The following is a 23,684-nucleotide window of genomic DNA, read 5'->3' on the forward strand; positions in this document are numbered from 1 at the left end:
ACTGTACATACACGCCTATCTCATCATGTCACATGTCACTTCGGGTATCCTTTAAGTGCACTGAAAGGGATGAATAGTTAACCCCTTATTGGGCCACAAATCCTTCCTAAATGGTAACTTTCACACTTACTGCAGTCCCTTGTGGTGCATAGGAAGTCTCAGAGCCAACACAAGGGAAACGGTGCTTTACCAAAAGCAAAGTGCTTAACAGCGCTATGCATATGACCCTGTTGGTGCACTCTGCCGCAGAAGCATATGTTTATAATTTTTTGTGTTGTGGTGAGATGCGGCAGGGGCATCGCATCCCCACCACAGCGCAAAAAACAGATGTAAAACCGTCCTTATTCTGCATTGTGGTGATTTGTGTAAACCCTACCGTTATGCTGTGTCTGTGGATAGCATTGCAGGAGATCACCAGCCTTTTGCTGGCCCATTAGAGAGCTGGGCTCAGTTAGTCTTGTCAAATGACCTCGGTATGGAGTAACTACATTAGTGCGCAAACTGAGCAAAAGTGATAAGTCTTGACAACCGAAATGCCCTAATGCTATCTCATAATAAAAGCAATACTTCATAACATCCGCTGTTCATTGACTTTACTCCATGTTATTTGATCCTGTCGTGCATGCAGTGACTAAGAAAGTCAATCTACTGTATGTAAGAGAAACCATTATTTCTCAGTGGAATGTCTCTAATCTTATCGCAAACATACTTTTCTTATATGTAACCATAGTGCTTACAGGACCTTGTGTGATGGATATTTGACGAGGAACCGCACAGAACATCTTTTTATAAACCTATGAATTATGACTGTTTCTTATTAAACTAGCAAGCCAATTTAATTGTACCGTTCAAGGAGGAACAATGGAGCACACAATACAGTAACCCATAGCAACCAATCGTATTTGACTTAATTGGTATCAGGCCTGCCAGTTAATAGCTGGCAGTACACATACATACATATATACATAGGAAATTCAAAGAGGCACCTCGGAATTTGGGTGTGCATAATCCCATTTTCACTCACACGGGGCTGAGCGCAGCTCCTAATATACTAAGAGAGTCATGTTAGACAGAGAGATGGGAGAATGGCAGGTAACATCTCCCATCTTAAGCAGTGGCTGGATAGTGTACTAGTTAAAGCGGTTTAAAACCCTGACATTATATTCAATAAAAACAGGTTTACCTACTTCTTATATGCCATACGGTTATCATATTTGCATTTGTGCATAAGTATTATTATTCATTCATAGTTATAGGTTTCCAAAAGTACAGATTTTTGCTTTGTGAGCTGACTTTGCATTTTATTAATAACTGGTTTTATTCATTGCTGTTTTGCAGCCAGACAAGCTTTCATTGTCTCTCTGTATCCAGCAGCTTCTCCGCAGTCAGAGAATGTGTCACATTCCTCACTTGGTACATTTAAGTAAACACAAGATAACATTATCTAAAGTTTGGATGCGTCTGCATTTCACTGCACTGAACTTTCAAGCTCTGTATGTAACCCTTCGAATGCTGGTCTAGTAAAAAAAAAATTCTGGTTGCATATAACATGCTGTAAATAATGTTTTAGAGCATACGTGAAAATGCAGGGTTATATTCCACTTTAAAGAGGAAGTGTCGCAAAAATCTTACAATTTAAAACACATACAAATAAGAAGTACATTTATCCCAGAGTAAAATGAGCCATAAATTACTTTTCTCCTATGTTGCTGTCACTCACAGTAGGTAGTAGAAATCTGACATTACCGACAGGTCTTGGGCTAGTCCATCTCTCCATAGGGGATTCACAGCATGGCCTTTAGTCTTATAAAGACATTCCCTAAAAAAGATTTACATAAAGATGCTGGTCAGCCTCCCTGCTACCTGCACACTATTTTGGCAGTTAAATGGAGCAACTGCCATTTACTAAGTGCTTTTAAAAATAAAAAAAACCCTGAGAACTCCCCTATGAAGATGGGCTAGTCCAAAATCTGTCGGTAATGTCAGATTTCTACTACTTACTGTAAGTGACCAGCAACGTAGGAGAAAAGTAATTTATGGCTCATTTTACTCTGGGAGAAATGTACTTCTTATTTGTATGCGTTTTAGATGTCAAGATTTTTGCGACAGTTCCTCTTTAAGGGCTCTGCCTCTGACACAGGAGACCTGGGTTCAAATCTGAGCTTTTCCTGATCTTCCTGTCCTGTCCTGCACCTATTCGGGCTAGACTCCCTAACACTGCTACTGCCTACTAAGCTAGTGGCTGCAGCTCAAGCGATTTGAGTCCGCCAGGAGAAAAGCTCAATATAAAGGTTATTTGTTGTGTCTAAGGAGAGAGAAATTCAGATGGAATGGTAAAGGGCACCTACACAGAGCAATATAGTGGCTGTCATATTTATTTCCTTTTAAACAATATCCGTTGTCTGGTGTACTGTGCTGATCTCCTTGGCTGCAGTAGTGTCCGAATCACACACCTGAAACAAGCACATGGCTAATCCAGTCAGACTTCAGTCAAAACACCTTATCGCCATACTTGTTCAGGGTATATGGTTAAAAGTATTAGAGGCAAAGCATCAGCCTGACAGCCTGGCAATTGGCATTGCTTAAATGGAAATAAATATATCAGCCATCATATCCCTCTAAGTTCAGATGTGCTTTCAGATCAAGCCACCCTGCTTGTCCCCATTCTGAGCTGTCAAGTCCTCCTTCCTCTTTTCTGATTCTAGCATTTCAACCCCAAGAAGAAATGTGGGAGTTTCTGTTGAGACCCAATAAGTGGGAATAATATACTCCATGGGTGGGGCATATTCACTAGCTGATGGTAAAATGATCATGAATTGCATGCACATGTCAATTAACGTAACATGTTTTACCTAGGTAATGTTAGCTGTGCTACTTGCGTAATGGGCCCTATGTCATTGGCATAAATACAGATAACATTGCCCTATGCTGCGTGCTCACAGCAATTTTACTTTTGTTTAATAGATATGCCCCAATTTATCTAGGTTTAACTTAAAGCTAAGTACACTTGAGTTGACATTTGCTATACAAAGCACTAACGGTTTTCTGCTTGAATGGAAATCAAAGAGTGGCAATGAATGCGCCTCTCTAACAATACAAATTTTGCGACCATCATTCCCACACAGCTATATCAGCGACAGTTTACCACCACCACTTCTACTAACTCTTTCACAGTGGTCCATTGCATAAAGCACTCGTTATAATGAGTGTAAACTGCAATAAAGACTGGACATAAACCTAAATACAAAGCCTGCATGCAGCGAGTTAGGAATAATGCAATCAGTTACAACGCAGTTATGGGAACAGGCCTGCAGAATTATTTGCAAGATGGGAGGAGGTGCCCCAATTGTGATACAAAATGTAGTGAGTGTAGGTAAGTAATAGGAACAGTCTTACCTTGTGAAAGATGTTAAGATTTTTATTGTTAGGCAATAAGAAAAAGATTTTTATTGTTAGGCAGTGAAGGCACCAAGAAAAAGGCAACGCGTTTCACAGGACCAGCCCGCTTCCTCAGGTCGTACGAGAAACTTGGGGCTCCTCCTCCCATCTTACATTGTCTCCTACCCTGTCCCTGGGGTTACCTCGGTGACTACATCCAGTGATTCTTTGTTGTTTTTTCTGAAGCGCGACCCACATTGACCCAACCAAGTCATAACTTTCTCGTCATCACGTCTGCACATGCCTGGAATAGTGGTTGGCTATAGCAACCCACGTTTGTGAGTAGTTATTTCTTTACATTTCCCATTTCCCAGAAATACTACACTATTGGCGCTCCTGGTGCTCTTTTTGTCTCCTTTTCTTAATGGTACCTGGGTTTCCAAACCTGAAATTCATCTTCCGGACCTCCCAGAACATAAAATTGTCTGGGCAGTGAGCTGACATGACAAATTATTCTGCAACGCAACTGACCACTGAGAACTAGTCCTTACACCCGATAAACTGTCCGGAATGGCTTAAAGGTTTACCGACTTACAGATCTCTGGAAAATTTCACAGTGAACGAATATGCTAAATAGAATTAACCTCCCTGTTTGGACTCCTTTATAGTAACATGCGAACCATAGTTAATTGGAAAATGTTTATGTTCAGCACACAATGAACACAACAAAAAACACAGCACCAGGCTTTCTATATCTGAAATAACGTTTATTTCTGACTGGCCTCAATGGCTTGCTAGATTTGCATCATTACTCCTCCTTGTACTCTTTTTATAAAATACATCTGCAGCATTCAGACACCGGCTGAATATTATATGGCTACGTGATACACAAAACCTTTTTTGTGCTTTTATAGAGTTTCTTGGCATCACGGTGCCAACTTCTTTTTGGCGTGAATCAGGGTGATGTGCAAAGCAACACCCCAAACCAGCTGCTTAGGAATTTTTAATCTGTGGTGTAGCTTTGCCAGTTCTAAGTACGCTATAGTCTTTTTGAGGCATATGAAAGTGCTTGTAAGTGATTTCCTTTCTTCACTGTGCTGTAAGAGCTACAATTTTGAACATTCTCTACTGAAGAGTTACTTCCTATTATAATTATTACTTCTTGTGTGGAGCTGTTGTAACTGTTGTCGCTATTATAACCAGTCTATTATTGTGCAAAAGAAAAAGGTTAAACAGAAGATGTGAACTTTGATCCTCAGGATTAAGCAGCTGCAAGAAGCTTTCTGTAATATGAAAAGGAATGGCAAAGCAGTGGACTCGCTGGCTATATTAGTTTTTGCATTATTCCTTTAGTGAATTGGGATGCGCAATTTATTAGTGCTGCCTGGCTAGGTCAAGCTGATTCCCCTACACTCCTGCAATATGTTTGAGTTACATTTGATTGGCTGGACAGATGAAATGGTTTGACCTTCATTTTTTTTTTATAAAGACAATTAGACTGTTACTCTAGCATATCCCAGACAGCAGCGATGGACTTTGGAAATCGACAGTGTTTTAATGTCTACAAAGCAGTTATGCTTCAATGTAGACGTTCTTCAGATGTGCTTAGGTGTGTTAGTTTGTCATACATCCAGCGAATTTGCATCGAGCAAATGTATTGGGAAATCAACTACAGTGTGGTTAATTGAAATTCAATGGATTAGTGGCTCACTCCCACTACAAGCGGTATCTTATGCAATTCATCTTCACTAATCAATCTGAACAATGTTGTACCTCCATGTTTTGAGTCCAAAAATCGATTCTTAGTTGATTGAACTCATGTGAACAGTAGCTATCCAATTCCTTTATGATCGACCGATATCTTCCATCCTGCTCGAAGTTGCACTATGCACGCACCTTTCTCTCGATTATTTTTGCCCAGTCAGTACTGTAATTCAGATAACCCAGCTAAACAGCACATGCGCGTGAAAGCTTATTATTTGTCCCTGCAATGGAGGCTTCTGCAACAGGCTACTGATTGGACAGTGAAAAGAAGCAGTATTTTGATGAGGTCACCCTTCCACCTGTGCTTAAACGCCATTGTTAAATGGAGCTATGCGATACAGTAGAACCTGACAGACATATTGCAGTCACTACGTGAGTGAGCCACAGAGAGGCATGTCGTTGGGGGTCATCTGAAGCCTCTGTTAATGTGGCATGGCTCATGTTTAGCACAATCTCGAACATAATCACATGAGCAGGAAGTTTCTGGTTGCAATGGGCAGAGAAACCAGTTGTGCTCTGTGAAAATATCTATGAAAATGTTCAATATTCCACTGACATTAAGTTATTGTGGTGCAATAAAGAGAAGGCTACAACCAAAACAGTCACAAAAAAAGATGTTATGGTGCTTTCTGGATTGCCCTGTAGCATCTATCTTAATTGTGACGGAGTTCTCCGTGTAACTTTTCTGTTTCTATATGAGCAGCTTACAGCTACAATAAACAATCATAGACCATAGGAGGCAGTGGCGTAGCAATAGGGGGTGCAGAGGTAGCGACCGCATTGGGGCCCCTTGGGCTAGAGGGGCCCCTTGGCACCCACCCCTCAAACACAGTATTAGCTCTTTATTGGCCCTGTGCTGATAATATTCACTACTATAGTTGATTTGAACAGTAGTGATCATTAACACACCGTTTCCAATTTGCTTCTTGCACCTCTGACACTGTGGTTGTCCTTGATTGGTTTTGGCGTAATCTATCAATAGTTATCCATAGCATGCTTTGGGGCCCCAATGCTATACTTGTACTGGGGCACATCACTTCTTAGCTATGCCACTGATTGGAGGTTTGCTTACAGTTGATGTGTGTGTATGTTAATAAATTTAGTAAAACACTGAAATTAATTTAGCAGTCCCTTTCACTGTAGCAGCATCATACTGCATTATTAAACCCTAACCTAATGTAACACTAACTCTAGTTATGGTCAAAGTTATATAGAAAAGGCTACCAAATGCAATATGGCTACAATTAGAGTTCCTAAACCTTAGGACCCCACTGGTTGGCAGCTATGATACAATTAGCCAGAGTTTCCCAATCAATAATTGGCTTAGCTGTGAAAAAGTTTGTGCATCTGTGCAGGTCCACCTCTTCACATAGCATGAATGGTTGTTTAGCATTAAGTGGTTAGTACAAAAAAATGTGAGGAGGCTCCTTAATGTAGTATGCAGTGGGTAAACATGGGTAATGAAACAGTATTACCTCAGGTTGGAGGTTTAAAGATAGTAATTTTATTGGACACAGGAAAAGACAACATGCTTTGTGGGACCCGCCCACTTCCTTAGGTCTACTACAGTACAGTACAGTGTCTTATGCATCTGCATGAATTTCTACCTGAGGTAAGACTGTTTCATTACCCAAGTTTACACATTGCATACTACAGTGGGGTGCCTCTTCCTATTTTGTCTACAGTTTTTCCCCTCCCCTCAGGGGTGTGATAATTATCCAGTGGTCCTTTTTCTGGAGTGTGACCAAACCTATCCTGAATAGGATACCCAATCCACGTTGAGATGGAATTCTCCACCTGCCCAATAGTGTTGTTGCCTAATAGCAACCCAGGTTAGTAAGTAGTATTTGTTTCACACATTATTTCATTGCCTGGAATTACTACACTATCTGGCACTTCAGGTGTTTTCGGTTTCCTTTTCCTCTCCCGGTTGCTGAGGTTTATCATCCGAATTGCATTGACCGGACACCCCACATCATTAAGGTGGTAGTGTTGTGCATGGAATAGAGGGTGCTACATCTTGGCAGGTACTATTTTTATTAATTTGAGAAAAACAACAGCAGTTTGACTTAATTTAAGCAGCAAAGATTTACTCTAAAAGCAATGCAGTGAATTTCACCCATTTGTTAAAAGCTAAGAGAGATGACTGAATAAAGACTGGGTAACAATTAGCACTATAGTACTGCATTCAACTCCTGGGTATAAGTCCCCCTTTACTCATTCTATATAAACTCATGTATGACATTTGTAGAGAAATGCCATGTGCCATGTTGTCAAATGATCTGTGATACCTGCCATTTAAGGCTCAGAAAGGCTGAATGAGATTTGTATGTTTAAAAGAAATGATGCGACTCCAGCCATTGAATACCAACCAATCAAAAATAATTCACCATCTGGATACCAAGAACGCTAGCTACTAGCCATTTATCACCGTCAGGAGATTGACAGCTGTGTTAAGGTTTACTTGATACCACGTTTTCATGAGAAGAAAACTTCCTTATACTTTTCCCCTTTACAAGAGAGACAGAGAGAATTGGATGTCCACAGTGTCTAATTTCCCTACATATACAGTAAATTCACACACTTCTAAGCATAGGATGTAGAGGCTAGATCTACTCGTAGGCTAGGGCAACCTCCTGGTAAGTATTCACAAGTTTAAGTATGAACTTCTAGATTCAGGAATGAAGCTAGAGATGGGGGATGGGTCACTTGACTATTTAAGATTTTCTTCCGCTTCAACTGCTTGGCATATGGAGCATGCCTCAGTATGGCAAGTTCATCTCGCCTCTTCTGCAGTGCTACCATTGTGCTTCTATCCCAACCGTGTGTCCTGGCCTCTTCCTCCTGTCCTGCCTGTCTACATCTTCATATGGTGTCACATACCGGTAATCATACAACTGGCAAAACACAGTGGCCACAGGACTCACTCTAGGAGTCAGGAGGAGGAACTTACACTCGACAGACTTCTGCATCTTTAGTAAGCTGGACACTGTGAGTAGGGATGAGGGTCAGGATGAAGGCCAGACCGCTACAAAGGCAGCCTTCATATTCCACCCATTACAGGTTTCTTTCAAGGGTGACGATTGTGTTGGTGACCATGAATTTATTAGACCAAGAGATGCTTTTTTGTTTGGTGCTCTTATCCCTACTGCAAGCTTTCTATTTGTTTGCTTGCTCTTACACTGCTTAGGATGGAGAAAGAGAAGTCCTCGGCCAGAGTTTCATGACGACTGTGTATGGCCATTGTGCTGTGGTGATTAAAGAGTACATGGGAGTCAAGTTCTGAGGATGAGTGGTATCTACTCTCTCTCAAGCAAGGACAGGTCTGAAATTCTTATCTTATTTCTTAAAGTAGAACTAAACTCAGAACTCTCTCTCTGCTCTAAAAGATTAGCCACAGCATAATAACCTCATTACAATTTATGGAAATCCTATAAGGAGTAATACTTGGTTTCACTTTGGCAGAAAGAATTAAAAGGGTTAAGCCTCAATGTTTACTTTATGGAGAGCTGCCTAGGCAGAACTCTCCTGCAGTCTATTCACAATTGCTGATAAGAACTGATTGGTCTGGTTGATCTGCCTAATAAAGACAAAGCACAGAGAAGTGAATTTCCTCAGCAACTATAAGTGGAATACAAAATTTTCGTTGTGCGCTGTGCAAGAGTTCGGGTCCACTTTAAGTTATTAGCTGCAGAACATGAACCTTTGCTACTGATTTCAACACTTAGGGCCATATCCTATTCAAGGTGATAAGTAGCTTGCAGATGCGAGCTACTTATCACCTTGCCATCGCGCGAGGATTACCGGCAAATCCTATTGCCCATATCCTTCGCGCGATGGCCGATCGTTAGGGAGCATTACTCAGGCGAAAGCCTGAGCGATGCTCCCTGTTACCGAGCGATGGGGAGTGAGGTTTACGCTGTGGTGCTGTCCATCAGCACCACGGCCTCACTCCCCACACATGCGCACTCGTCCGCCGAACATCGCCGACATCTTCCGCCGCAGCATCTGGGGGAAGCATCGCTTCCCGGAGACATGATAAGGGTAATTGGATTCCGTGTTAAGAACTCGCTGGGCGATTATATCGCCCAAGCGAGTTCTTTTCCTCCTGGGGGGGTCTAAAGTTTAATTAGATTAGGCGATGCCCCCATCGCCTAAGTTAAGAACTCGCCAGTGCTTAGCGCTGGCGAGTTCAGCAATAGAATATGGCCCTTAGTCTTATGATGTCTGAGAGAGCACACGTTGATACACCCATGTCGCAGCTTCTGTTAGTAACGTTGTGGGATGGCATAATAGGAACACACAAAAAAAAGTAAACGGAAACAATATTTTGCATTAAGCCATGCAAAGCGTAGATATGAGTTCAACAAATGTATTTTTTTCTTTTTTAACAAAAATGAAATTTCCCTTTAAATAAGGCTTTAGCTCTCAGTAACTTGCCATATACACTCTTTGTGATGTATTCCCAGGCGTCCGATAACGGGAATTAAACAATAAGGTTAGATACACGTTTTCCTGCTGATGCCCATAATAAGCAATTAAATACAAAATAATTTTTTAAAATACTACTATGAAATTAAGGACCAGTAATGTATATTTGAAAGAGAATCTTCAATGGGGTGCATCATTTTCTGTCGACGTGCTATCACTTTCTGTTGTCGGCACTATTTTACCACCACTGAGCATGAAGCCGCCATGCTGTTCTTCTTTATATTATACCTGCAAAATTTATGTGCGTAAGCTGCCCGGTTCCAGCAGCAGCTCATACCTGTACCCTGCAGGGAAGTTAATGTGAAGTAACATATTATTTAGCGCCACAAAAGAGGCCAATTACTCTTTTATTTTATGAGAATAATATACCTAGACATACATTTACATGCTGAAATGACCAGCCTGCAAATGGAGGCTGGGAGAACGCGGATGCCCTGTCAGCTCTGAATGTGCGCCGCTGTAGCGAGCTCAATTCAACTAGGCGTCTTATCCATCAGATTTCACATGTTTAATGGCCCCATAAACCCAAAACCAGAACGCTAATGTTCAGACATCAGTTCATGGAGCAAGTTATACTACCCTTTCACTGTACAGATTACTAAACACCTATTTTGAAATAGAAAATGGACACCCTTTAGTGCGGAAATATTTAAACAGACAAACAGAAACAGAAACATCCCTGTGAGGACTAGAAACAATGCATAAGGAAAACATCAGTTTTTCATACCCGAACATATTTTTATTTGTATGGCTTGCATCATCCGTGGAGCTTTACACAGTATATGGTGTTGTCACTAGCTTTCCCTCAGAAGGGATTGCAAAATAATCCCTTCCACAGTCATAGTCCAACGCAGACCAGGATCACCAACAAGGCAACCTAGGCAAGTGCCTGTGGCCTAGTGGGCATCAGAGGGCCCAATGGCTACTTTCTCTGTGCCGCCTCTGACCTCAGATTGCAAAGAGGACCATCAGGATGCGCAAAAGCTACTATCTTGCATAGGGCCCCATTTTATCTTAATCCATCACTGGTCCAATGCCAATTTCTTTTCCCGAGCCTTCGAGACTGTATAATGCAGGTTACAGCGCTTTGAGTCCCCAAGGAGAAAAGTGCTATAAAAATATTATTATTATTGTTAATTTAGGGGTCAGTCTATCTGTATGCTTTGGGGTGTAGCAGAAAGCCTTAGTTTGGAGGAAACCTTCACAAACATGGGGGGGGGGGGGGGGGATGACATACAAACACCATATAGTGTGCTAGCCTAGATTTAATAAACAACACAATAATAACTTAGAGGTTGCATGTAAAGTATAGTCAAATGTAGTAGTTAAATAATATATTTATTTAGATAGACCTATACTTATACCTACTTTCTGGTTGAACTTGATGGATGGATGTCTTTTTTTCAACCAAATTAACTATACATACTATAAGGCCTGGGACCCACTCGCAGTACACTACTAAGCCATTTCTAAGCGCTTTGTGATTATAAAAGCTCTTGGTAATGTAATGCTATAGGTGTGATCCCGCTTGAGGGATGTGATTTTATAAAAATCCCCCATAGCATTGCATTAGCAAGAGCTTTACAATTCACCAGCGCTTAGAAAAGCATGCTAGTGGGTTTGAGCCCTACGGTACTTTCCCAATATTGATGCTGTGTCACGCATTCTGATAAATAGGATTGCAACACAACAGTGTTGAAAAGTCGCATCACGTGTTAAGAAAGTAAACTGAAGCAGTACGTAGAAGTACCGGTATACTCAAGGCCAGCTTTATACTTTTTGTGACCCTATGCAAAGTATGTGGCTCCCTTTTCATGAGCAGCCGCCCCCCTTGCGTTCTCTGTGCAGCCCCCTCTTCCTTGTGAATCATCCATGTACTCTTTCACGAACAGTTCCCTTAGGCCTCAGTTTCCCTTTTACCAGTTTTGCTCTTCATTTTCAACCTCCACTTTCATGTGTAGGAACCCCTCTTTTATGTTGAAGTTGCCCCCTTGGGCTGCAGCCACCCCAAGGCCCGGGCCTTGGTGGCCTCTCCAGAAATCTGTCCCTGTCCTTCAGTGCAACTGTAACCATCAGGTAAACAGACAGTATGCTGCGCATCATTCTGATGGAACATTCCATTGCATTACAATTATATTGTCTGTTAAAACGCACCACAACGGATGCAATGTGAAAATACCCCAAGACCTCAAAGACAGAAAACTGGAGAGCAAAAGAAAGACAAAGGAATTTGGTTGACAAATAGGGACTGTCAAGCTTGCAAATATCCCCTCCCCCACAAAGGTATGGAAAAAAACATATTTCCACAAAGTGGATGTGTTTGAAACCTACGATTTCCACTTCCAGCTAAGAAAGATTTCTGAAGCAAGCTAAGCTTAGGAGACCAGGATACGCAATATAGCCAGCCATGATGCCATGATGTCATACTCTTTAAAGTATAATTTCAGACCAAACTGTTTATTTTAGATAAAGTAGGCAGCAAAGAATGGTAGTCGCTCAAACCTACTGATAACCAAAACATGATAAGCTAAAAGCAGACACAGGGCAACATTTAGGCCCTTTTCACATTTCTCGTAGTCCGTCACGTTGTCCATAATCTCCTATTGCAGAAGTAGTAATAGCTCTATGCGGCTATCACATTGGGCACAGTGCAGTGGACCCCGTTGTGATGATTCACAAAAAGACTGTGCATTGTCCACATTTCACCTGGAAGTGAGGCATACTTTCACTGAAACGCATGCCTCACTCAGTGTATGGTCACACCTCAGCAGTATGGAGTGGACTGCAAGAAGTCTGAAAGGGGCTTTTATAGATATTTTAGATGAAGTAGGGATGGGTAAAACAAAGCAGAAAAAAGGGCGCAGGAGCAGGAATAAAACAGTGCTGCCATAGTCGCCTATAATAAAAGCCACATTTTGTGGCATGACAGGGACATTTGGATGCACGGGAAGGCCCCAATCAGAAGGAGGCCGAAATCTACCTTCTTTGCAGCAAAGTGTGGCTTTTAGAACGGCCAGAGGTGCCATAGGGAGTCTATAGGGTTAGGTACCGCCGGGGGGTGGGCCTTCAGGTTAGGCCCCAATTACACTTAAAGAAAACCTGTAACTACAAAAGTTCCCCTGGGGGGTACTCACCTCGGTAGGGGGAAGCCTCCGGATCCTAATGAGGCTTCCCCCGTACTCCTGTGTGCCACGGTGGTCTCACTCTGGCCCTCCAAATGGCGGGGATGTAAATATTTACCTTCCTGGCTCAAGCGCAGGTGCAGTATCGGCTCTCCGCTCGGAGATAGGCGGAAATAGCCGATCGCTGTTGGGTTGGTCTACTGCGCAGGCGCAAATCTCCTGTGCCTGCGTAGTAGAGTGGACCCGAAGGAGATCGGCTATTTCCGCCTATCTCTGTGCTGAGAGCTGCAACAGCGCCCATGCTGGAGTCAGGGAAGGTAAATAAATTTATCTTGTCAGGCTTGTTGAGCCTGGATTGCCGGAGACTTCGGGGGAGGCCAGTGCTGGATTGCCTGCAGCTACTGCGGAGGGGGAAGCCTCATTAGGACCCTGAGGCTTCCCCTTACCAAGGTGAGTACCCCCCAGGGGAACTTTTTTTTGTTACAGGTTCTCTTCAATCACTTCAGCCTACAGCGTTGAAAATCATATGCATCCGAGCAACATTCACCTCCCATTCATTCACCAATAACTTTATCGCTACTTATCACAATTAATTGATCTTGTTTTTTTCTGCCACTAATTAGGCTTTCTTTGGGTGGTGCATTTTGCTAAGAATTATTTTTTCTAAATCCATTTTAACAGGATGATTAAGAAAGAAAAGGAAAAAAAATTCATTATTTCTCAGTTTTTGGCCATTATAGTTTAAAATTAATACATGCTACCGTAATTAAAACTCATGTATTTTTTTTGCCCATTTGTCCCGGTTATTACACCATTTAAATTATGTCCCCATCACAATTTATGGCGCCAATATTTTATTTAGGAATAAAGGTGCATTTTTTCAATTTGCGTCCATCACTATTTACAAGCTTAGAATTTTTTAAAAATATAAGAAGATACTCTCTTGATACATATTTAAAAAGTTCAGACACTTAGGTAACTATTTATGTTTTTTTGTAATTTTTGTAATTTTTTTTTTTTTTATAAAAAAATGTATTTGGGTAATTTTTGGTGTGAGAGGCAGATACTTTTAAGTGTAAACTAATGTAATTCTTTATTAAAAAATGTATGTGGGTGCAGTTATACAGTTAAAGTCCTGGAAGCGTACGATCACGCTTCCAGGAACAATAAAGAGCACGGGAAACTTTTTGGGGGGCAGAAATACAGCGGTCTCTGATTAGAGAGCGTCCGTTTTTCTGCGGGGAACTTAGATCCATGAATGGGAATTATATTCCCATTCACTGATCGGGGAACTAATGGCAGGCAGCGGGAGCGCGCACGATCGTGCGCCTCATGCAGCAGCACAGTGTATCTGGACGGATATATGGTTACATAGTTATTTTGGTTGAAAAAAGACATACGTCCATCAAGTTAATCAGTAGCTCTCAGTTATAACTAAAAGGACAACTGATTTTTAAAGTACCGTATTTTTCGGACTATAAGACGCACTTTTTCTCCCCGAAAAGTAGGGAGAAAAGCCGAGCTACTTACCGGTAGTAGTGTTTCGGCGAAGCCTCCAGGACAGCTCACCTGAGATTACTATTGAGCCCCTCCCCTGTGGAAACAATGCACCAATCAATTAAATCTGACCACCCCTCTGCTTACTTAGCTCTGTTCACCCCTCCTTCCATCAGTTCTTAGAAGAGTACATAGCTCACCCGTAACATATATCTATACGTACAAACAGGTTTATCACTTATATCACTTTTTTTTTTTTTTTTTTTTAAATAGGGCTGGGAACTAAGGCAGCTGTCCTGGAGGCTTCGCCGAAACACTACTACCGGTAAGTAGCTCGGCTTTTCTCCCTTCATCCTCCAGGACAGCTCACCTGAGACCAGCGAGAACTCTTTGTACCTTAGGGTGGGATGACTGCCTGGAGCACCTTGCGTCCAAATGCTTGATCCTGGTTTGAAAGTTGCTCCACCCGGTAATGCTTGACAAACGTAGAATGTCCCGACCAGGTTGCTGCTCTGCATATTTGGTCTAGTGTGGCCCCCGACCTTTCCGCCCAAGAGGCTGCCAGTGATCTTGTTGAGTGCGCCCTGATGTCTGACGGTGCAGTGGTGTCTCTCTCTTTGTAAGCTAACTGAATTATCTCCCTAATCCATCTGGATATTGAATTCTTTGAGGCTTGTAAACCTTTCCTGCTACCCGCAAACAGCACAAATAAATGACTCGATCTCCTCCACTGTTGTGTTCTTTTCAAATAAGTTAGAATTGCCTGTCTCACATCTAGTCTTGCCAGTCTGACTTCTCTGTCATTTTTGGGATTTGTAGAAAAAGAAGGCAATACTATCTCTTGACTTCTGTGAAAATGTGTGGCCACCTTTGGTAGATATGTAGGATCTGGACGAAAGACTATACGATCTGAATGAATGATCATGTAAGGGTCTTTTATTGATAGAGCTTGGATATCTCCTACCCTCCTTGCTGTGGTTATGGCCACCAGGAAGGCTACCTTTAGCGTCAACATCTTTATGGAAATGGTTTCTGACGGAAACAATTCATCCGCCATCAAATAATCTAGCACTAGTGACAGGTCCCAGGGAGGTATCATTTTGGTTGGAAGAGGCTGCGACCTGGCCACAGCTTTCAGGAAATTTTTTATATGCAACTCAGTGGATAAGCGCCTGTTTAAAAAAATGGATAAGGCTGAAATTTGGACTCTGAGGGTGCTTACCGCTAGCCCCATGTCCACTCCGTCTTGCAAGAATTCCAAGACAAATTTTAAGTCATTTGTCCTAATATTGTTTTTCTCCTTCCAAGAGATCCATGCTGTGAGATTGAAGAACCCCGGATCTGGATGTACCTGGTCGCTCTGGAGCAGTAAATCCGCTCTGTTCCCCAAATGCCATGGTCCCTTTACTTTTAGGGACTGCAGAAAAGGGAACCAGGCCCTTCTCGGCCACCATGGCGCTATGAAAATCACTTCCGCTTGTGAATCTCTCAACTTGCCTAGTGCTCTGGGAATCAAATTGAAGGGGGGAAAAGCATACAAGAGCCCCCTTGGCCAAACAATCGCTAATGCATCCAACCGGGTCGTTGAAGAGGAAGGATGAAGGGAACAGAAATCCCCTACCTTCGCGTTGTGAGGTGTAGCAAATAGATCTAGAATAGGCCTCCCCCATTCCTTGGTGACACTGTCGAAAACCTCCTGATTTAACTGCCATTCGGATTCCCTTATGACTGAGCGGCTGAGTGCGTCCGCCCATCTGTTCTGGGTACCCTGGATGTGGGTGGCCGTGAGTGACTGCAGATTTGCTTCTGCCCAGTCCAAAATTTGAATTGTTAGAGACATCAGAGATTGAACTCTGGTCCCTCCCTGTCTCCTGACATAGGAGACCGTGACCATGTTGTCGGAGTATAGGCTTACCTCCCTGTCCTGAATGTGTGGCGCCAGGGACTGTAGCGCTACCTTGACCGCCAGAAGTTCCCTGAAATTTGAGGAGCTTTCTCTGACTTGGGGGGACCACTGTCCCTGAACCTGATGGTCCAGACAGTGCGCTCCCCAGCCCCAAGAGCTTGCGTCCGTGTAAAGCTTTACCGGATCTTTCTGCCTCCAAGGACGACCACTGGCTAATCGCTCTGGATTCAGCCACCAGTCTAATGTCAGGAGGACTTCCTGCGGAGGTACTACCAGCCTGTCTAATGACTCCTTCCTCCTGTCCCATACCTGAAGAAACCATGCCTGTAAATGCCTTGTGTGTGCTTGTGCCCATTCCACTGCTGGGATAACTGCTGTCATCTGCCCCAGTAATGACATAGTCTGCCTCAGGGATACCATTGGTTCTGCCCTGTAAGCAGACACAGCCGCTATGAGTTTGGACACCTTCAGCTGCGGGAGTATAATTTTCCCCTGAACCGTGTCCCATGTCAGGCCCAGGAATAGAGTGGACTGGGCTGGCTGCATGCAAGACTTTTCGCTGCTGATCAACCACCCTAGTCCCTCGAGGGTTTGTATGCAGATTTGTAGATTTTCCCTCAGGAGCTGTTCGGAGGATGCCAAGACTAGGAAATCGTCCAAGTATGGCAGAATCCTCACATTCTGGAGATGTAGATGTGCCACTGCCTCTGCGACTACTTTCGTAAATATCCTCGGGGCCGAGGATATTCCGAAGGGTAGGGCACGATATTGATAATGGCATATCGCATCCCCCATGACTACCGCAAATCTCAAGAATCTCTGGAAGTGCGGATGGATCGGGATGTGGAGGTAAGCATCCTCCAGATCCAAGGTGGCCATAAAAGCTCCTGGCCAAATTAAATTGCGAATTGAGGCTATACTTTCCATACGAAATTTTTTCTCCAGAATGTAAGGGTTCAAAGGCTTTAGATTGAGGATCATCCTGAATTTCCCGGACGGCTTTTGAACTAAAAACACTCGGGAATAGAACCCCCTGGACTGCTCTCGTTCCTGTACTCTCTGAATTACCCTCTGTTGTAATAACTTTGTCACAGAGGAATTTATGGCTTCTGCTTTCTGTGGATCTCTTGGAGTTCCTGTAATAACAAAATTTCCCGGGGGTGGGGTATGGAACTCTATTCTGTATCCGTTTTTTATCAAATCTAAAATAAATTCGTTGCTTGTTACTTTCTGCCAAGCGTGAAAAAAATAAAGAAGCCTTCCCCCCACTTGTAAATCTGTGTCATTTACTAGTTTTGGTGGCGGGCGGTTGAGGTTTGTTAAATAGGAAACCTGACTTACCCCTGCCCGAGCTATAAGTCCATCTACCGGATCTCTGTCTTTGTTGCTGTCTTCCTGATCCTGCCTGGGAAAAAGTACGTCTTCCCTGGAAGGGTTTAGTAGCCTTTTTCCTTTTGTCTGGGAATTTCTTAGCTCTGTCTGAGGATCTTTCTAAGATAACCTCCAGATCTTTGCCAAACAGCAAGTCTCCTTGAAATTCCATTGCGCATAATTGATGCTTGGAAGAGACATCGCCCTCCCAAGCATTCAACCATATTGCCCGCCTGGAGGAATTAATTAACGCAGCTGTTTTGGCGGAGGCCCGTAATGATTCCGTTGCCCCGTCTGCCAAAAAGGCCACTGTCCTTTCCATAACAGGTAGGGATTCCAGCATCTTTTCATGAGCTGTGCCGGCTACTAGATGCGCTCTTAACCCCCGCATCCATTTCTCTAAGTTGCGGGTTAGGCATATGGCTGCGATTGCTGGCTTAAACCCAAAAGAAGCTGATTGCCATGCTCTTTTTAGTAATATTTCCGCCTTGCGGTCCATGGGATTTTTCAGGGTGCCTGCATCCTCAAAGGAAAGGTCTGCCGACCTAGAATGTTGAGACAAAGGTGCGTCAATCTTTGGGCACTTAGACCAGGGTTCCTGATCATCCTGAGAGAAAGGAAATCTTCTCTTGAATGATCTCGGGATAAACAATCTTTTTCAGGCTGCTTCCACTGAGAAGATATCACCCCTTTGATGGACCTATGTACTGGAAATGTCCTGCTACTTGTGTCCTCTAACCCCCTATATATATCATCCTGAATTGAGGCCGTGGGAGTTGCATTTTGGATGTGTTCCGACTCGTACACTGCTTTCAGAAGCTCTGGGGTGTCTTCTACATTAAATAAATATCTAGGGGTCTTGGCCCTGGAATGTCCTCTCCTGAATCCCTAGCCTCCCCCTCCTCTAATGATTCCTCTGACATATCCTCATAGGACTCATGTGGGGAATCGGGCTCTATCGGGCCTGTCAAAGGGAGGTAAGGTCGCACCGGCTGACTCTGGGGTATAAGTGTTTGGGATCCCTGAGGCTGTTCCTCCCCCCCTGTCTCTGTTGTGGGCTTGTTGCGGGAATGGCCTGGGATGCTGACTGCCCTGATTGTGGAGGTACTAGCGGCTGAAGCACTGCCTGCAGCTGAGGTTGTGTTGGAAAGGCTGCCCGAAAGGCCGCGAATGTACATGTTAACTCTTTTTTCATGGATTTCATCAAGTCTATCATCATTACATTGGTATCTGTGCTAGACTCCCCCTTATGTCTACATCTGTCGCATGAGGATCTATTGTAATTAGGTGGTAAGATGTCGCCACACTTTGTACATTTGTTGGATTTCTGTGACGCCTTTTGGCTCTTCTGTAAAACAGAGATAACCAGAGAGACCAAAAAACATAATGTCATTACTATTCTCCTGAGTCATTCACAAGCAGGGATAGAAGACAAAATTTCTCTTTTAAAATACCTGAGCCTGTACTGGATCATGGTCTGAGGCCGGTATCTTGCTGCTGCTCGCGGTGGAGGCTTCAGCTGATTCCATCTCCACGCCGCACTGACAGCGTGTCGGCGTCCCTCATGCGCGCTCTCGGCTTATACCAGCCGGCTTCCGGCATCCAGCACCGCCCCCCCGAGGTCAGGGAAGACCTTCCTGCCATCAGCCAAAGAAAAACGCCCGTATGGCGGAGCTGAACGCGACCCTCCCCGATGATGTAGAGGGTCACGTGCCCGCACGAGCTGTAACGCCGATGGGGCGGCCTAGAGGAGGAACGCAACAACCCACCGCAACGGGCGGGCCGCGTCGATCGGAAGCCACACAGTTTTCCAACATAACACGCGGCTCCCATCCGCTCTGCCAACGCAAGCATGAGCTGCAACCTCCAGGGGACTCCAACGCGACTCCTTGTCGGTGCATACACACTACAGGTGCCCTCAGGCTCCCCTATAGCGCTTCCTGTCCACGGGTGAGTGGAAACAATAATGAACTGATGGAAGGAGGGGTGAACAGAGCTAAGTAAGCAGAGGGGTGGTCAGATTTAATTGATTGGTGCATTGTTTCCACAGGGGAGGGGCTCAATAGTAATCTCAGGTGAGCTGTCCTGGAGGATGAAGGGAGAAAAAAGTCCCTGCGTCTTATAGTCCAAAGGCAGGGAGTTCCTGACCTAATGATCGCCTGCGATATAAACCTTGGAGTTGCGGCAATGTCGGGGACTCCCTGCACTCCCTGGGGGCTTCCTGAACTTTCCCCTGCATGTAACTAGTGGCAGTGGCAGCCGCTGTCACTCACCTCATTGCTGGAGCCCGCGGTGATGAGCTTTTGGCCCCCTCCGGTCCTCGGTGTTGTCCTCTGAGTGTCCGGTGTCCTGATTGCCCCTCTGTGGAGAAAACAAGCAGCAGCCGCAGCCGTGGGCATCACTCACCTCATTGCTGGAGCCCGCGGTGATGAGCTTCTTGCCTCCTCCCGCCGGCGATGTCTTCTACGTGTCCGGTGTCCTGATGGATTCCCCCTCTGAAGATTACAATCAGCGGCAGCCCCGGGCAGCACATACCTCATCCTTGGAGCCCGCGCGGTCAGCTGCTCTATCACATCGCCTTCACTCTAGTGCCGGCACTTCCTGGTCGCGTCTGTATGCGTCATTACAGACGCGACCGGCACTAGAGTGAAGGCGTGTGATAGAGCTGTTGACCGCGCGGGCACCAAGGATGAGGTATGTGCTGCCCGGGTGCTGCCTGCTGATTGTAATCTTCAGAGGGGAATCCATCAGGACCACCGGACACATAGAAGACATCGCCGGCGGGAGGAGGCAAGAAGCTCATCACCGCGGGCTCCAGCAACGAGGTGAGTGATGCCCGCGGCTGCGGCTGCTGCTTGTTTTCTCCACAGAGGGGCAATCCAGACACCGGACACTCAGAGGACAACACTGAGGACCTCATCACCGTGGGCTCCAGCAATGAGGTGAGTGACAGCGGCTGCCACTGCCACTAATTACATTTATGCAGTAGGACGTCACATAAGGCAGAGGGGGACATCAGGGAGGGGGGGGGGGGGTAATCAAAAGGATACAGGGGGGGAAATATAGAGGACATAAAGGGTGTCAAATAAGGCAGAGGGGGACATATAGGACATCACATAAGGCAGAGGGGGACATCAGGAAGGGAGGGGGTAATCAGGATACAGGGGGGGAAATATGGAGGACATAAAGGACGTCAAATAAGGCAGAGGGGGACATATAGGACGTCACATAAGGTAGAGGGGAACTTCAGGAAGGGGGAGTGGTAATCGAAAGGCTACAGGGGGGGGGGGGAATATGGAGGACATAAAGAGGGACATAAAGAGAGACATATGGAGGACACACAGGGGGACATGAAGAGGGACATATGGAGAACACAAAGAGGGGGCCAATGGAGAACACATACAGTATATATTATAGATAGATAGATGTGCCATAAAGGGGGAACATATTGATGCCATAAAGGGGGACATTTGGAGGACACAAAGGGGGACATAAAGGGGACATTAGGAGGACACTAAAGGAAGAACATCTACAAGACGCCCCTGAATCATAGACGCAACAGGTTTATTTTTTTATTTTTTTCCTGGTTTTTGCCCTCTAAACCTAGGTGCGTCTTATAGTCCGGAGCGTCTTATAGTCCGAAAAATACGGTAATGCCCAGGTTTCCCAATGGCTCAGTTCACACCATACGCATTTTAACTGAAAGATTTTTCACAACCAACTTATTAAGTGTTAATGGGGCCTTAGGCACCACCAGGGGGGTGTTTCTGTGTGAGAGTAGGGTTAGGTTTAGCCATAGTAAAATATCGGTAAATAACACCGATATTTTACTGTCAAAATCCATGCCATTTTTTCCATGCGCCTCTTTTTCATAAATGCTAGGTACAAACCTGTTTTTTTTTTTTTTTAAACACTTTATTTTTTTTTTCTTCCTTCAGCATTTTTCTTTGGAATCAGAAATAGCATACAGATCACTCAGTAACCATACTAACGTTAACATCTTGATTAAAAAATACATAAGGTACCTAACTAGCTGACCGTAATTGGAGTTAAATAAAGCATCAGGTAACTAATGTAACTGGAACATGAGGAATATATACGCATGCTGACACAAGTCATTTTCATAGCAAATTCACTAATTCCACTTCAGAAAATATAAAAACAATAATTGAAGGAAAAAATACAAAATGTTTATCAGTGAAAGAGGAAAAAAGAATTTGGTCTCATGACCTCTCCTGGACAATATCTAAAGATGCCCCTACATGGTACAATAAAAATGTTAGATTTTCCCATTTATTTGATCTAATTGATCAAATCAAATGAAAGTGGAAAATATTTTTTTTCGAAATTCGGACGATACCGTTTTTTTTTTTTTAGAAAAATCTGATCAGACATGCTGGAAAAATTTTGATGATTGTGTGTTGTAATTGTATCATGTATGTTAAATTGTATGAAAAGATATTTTAGATCCTAATTGTAAGAATTGTTTCAAAGACTGTAATCTTTGTTTGCATTGTCTTCAAAGCAAGATTAAAGATTAAATATTGATGTATGTGTATGATTTTTATCATTTTATTATAATTTTTTTTTTTTTACTGAAGTAAAGTAGGTTTGTCCTCATCAAGGAGAGTCCACATGTACAATGTAAATGCAATTTTAGCCTTCTTCCTATTAGTTAATAGAGCCATTTATAACCGCTCTGTGGTAAAAATTCCCTCAGCAAGAACCCCCCCACCCCAACACTGTGAGGTAAAACACACCTATATAGTTGCTCTGAGGTAATATTAACTTCACAATAAATAAATCGAACCACTCAGAGGAAAAATACAGCTCAATAGATGCTTTAAGCTACAACTGCAGTCTGTGTTAACCTCTTGAGGACTGCAGGGCTAAACCCCCCTAGTGACCAGGCCATTTTGAGTAAAATTGGCCACTGCAGCTTTAAGGCCAAGCTGCAGGGCCGCACAACACTGCACACAAGTGATATCCCCCCCCCCCCCCTTTTCTCCCCACCAACAGAGCTCCCTGTTGGTGGGGTCTGATCGCTCCCCCCATGTTTATTTTTTTTTCCATCAATATTTTCGTTTGTATTTTTTTAAAAAAAAGGCTGTTTCTTTAAACCCCACCCCTCCCTCCCTCCCCACAGCCAGCCAATTACGGCGATCGGCTGTCATAGGCTTCTGCCTATGAGAGCCGATCGCTCTCTTGTCACACGGCTGTCCCCAGTGCAGCGCTGCTGCTGATCGCAGCACTGCACAGGCTAAATAGACGGCGATCACGCCATCTAACAGTCTCGCCGCTCGGAGACTGAAGGCGGGGCGGAACTCCGCCCCCCAAGCAGGAGATGTGCGCGCAGCCTGCGCGCGATCTCCTGCAAAACAGAGCCCCAGGACGTTACGCCAATCGGCGTTAGGCGGTCCTGGGGCTGCCGCCGCGGCCACGCCCGTTGGCGTGACGCGGGCGGCAAGAGGTTAACTATCTGAGGTAAAATACAGCCCGAGCTGAAAAAAAGATTCCAGTTAAAAAATAACGTCACTTTCAATTGAACAAACTATTAAATTGAATACTTTTAGATCAATCTTTTTTCTAAATTAGATGTTTTGCCATATTCAATCTTTTCCCCCGGATTTTCAGCCTAATCAAACGTTCGTGTATGTACCTCGAAAAACAACTGTGCGATTTTTTCGATCTAACGGGATAATCAAACAAATTTATCTAATCAATTAAAAAATTAAAAAAATGGTGCCATGTATGGGCACCATTAGGTATTATATAAACATCAGTGGCTTCAGTAACCTTATACATTACTAAAGCATTCTGGATTAAATAGGTTTAGCCATACAGGCCCATCTTACTGTTGTATAATTGAGAGCCATATGTTGAAGCCAGCCAGGGTTTTGAAATATACCAGGGAGGTAACTACAAATCATGGGGTCCACCAGCAAAAAAATGTGAAGGGGTCCTCTAATAATCACCCCTGTTCCCTTGCCTATCCTGGTGACCTTCACAGACTTGGAAGGGGCTTAAAACAAGTGGGGATATCATAATCTTCACACATATAACAAGTATATCCATAACAACACCTGATCCGAAGCATGGTTCCCTATATTGGAGGAAGGTGAGGTTAGTAGTTGGGGCCCCCTTTAGCGCTCTGG

The 23,684-nt window shown here is 43.9% G+C and overlaps 1 protein-coding gene across 6 annotated transcripts in view; it reads right to left on the bottom strand.

Annotated features, from left to right (window-relative positions):
- Positions 1-23,684, bottom strand: part of ELFN1 (extracellular leucine rich repeat and fibronectin type III domain containing 1) — a 941,931-nt gene that overhangs the window by 259,327 nt on the left and 658,920 nt on the right. Inside the window, exon 1 of one of the 6 annotated variants that reach the window (XM_068244498.1) lies at positions 1,747-1,822. The exons of the other annotated variants lie outside the window; for them this stretch is intronic. The gene's annotated coding sequence lies outside the window, so the exon portion shown is untranslated. Of the gene's footprint in view, positions 1-1,746; positions 1,823-23,684 lie in introns of those variants that run through there. 6 annotated transcript variants of the gene reach the window in all.

Source organism: Hyperolius riggenbachi, chromosome 7, assembly GCF_040937935.1.
Source record: "Hyperolius riggenbachi isolate aHypRig1 chromosome 7, aHypRig1.pri, whole genome shotgun sequence".
Lineage (NCBI taxonomy): Eukaryota > Metazoa > Chordata > Amphibia > Anura > Hyperoliidae > Hyperolius > Hyperolius riggenbachi.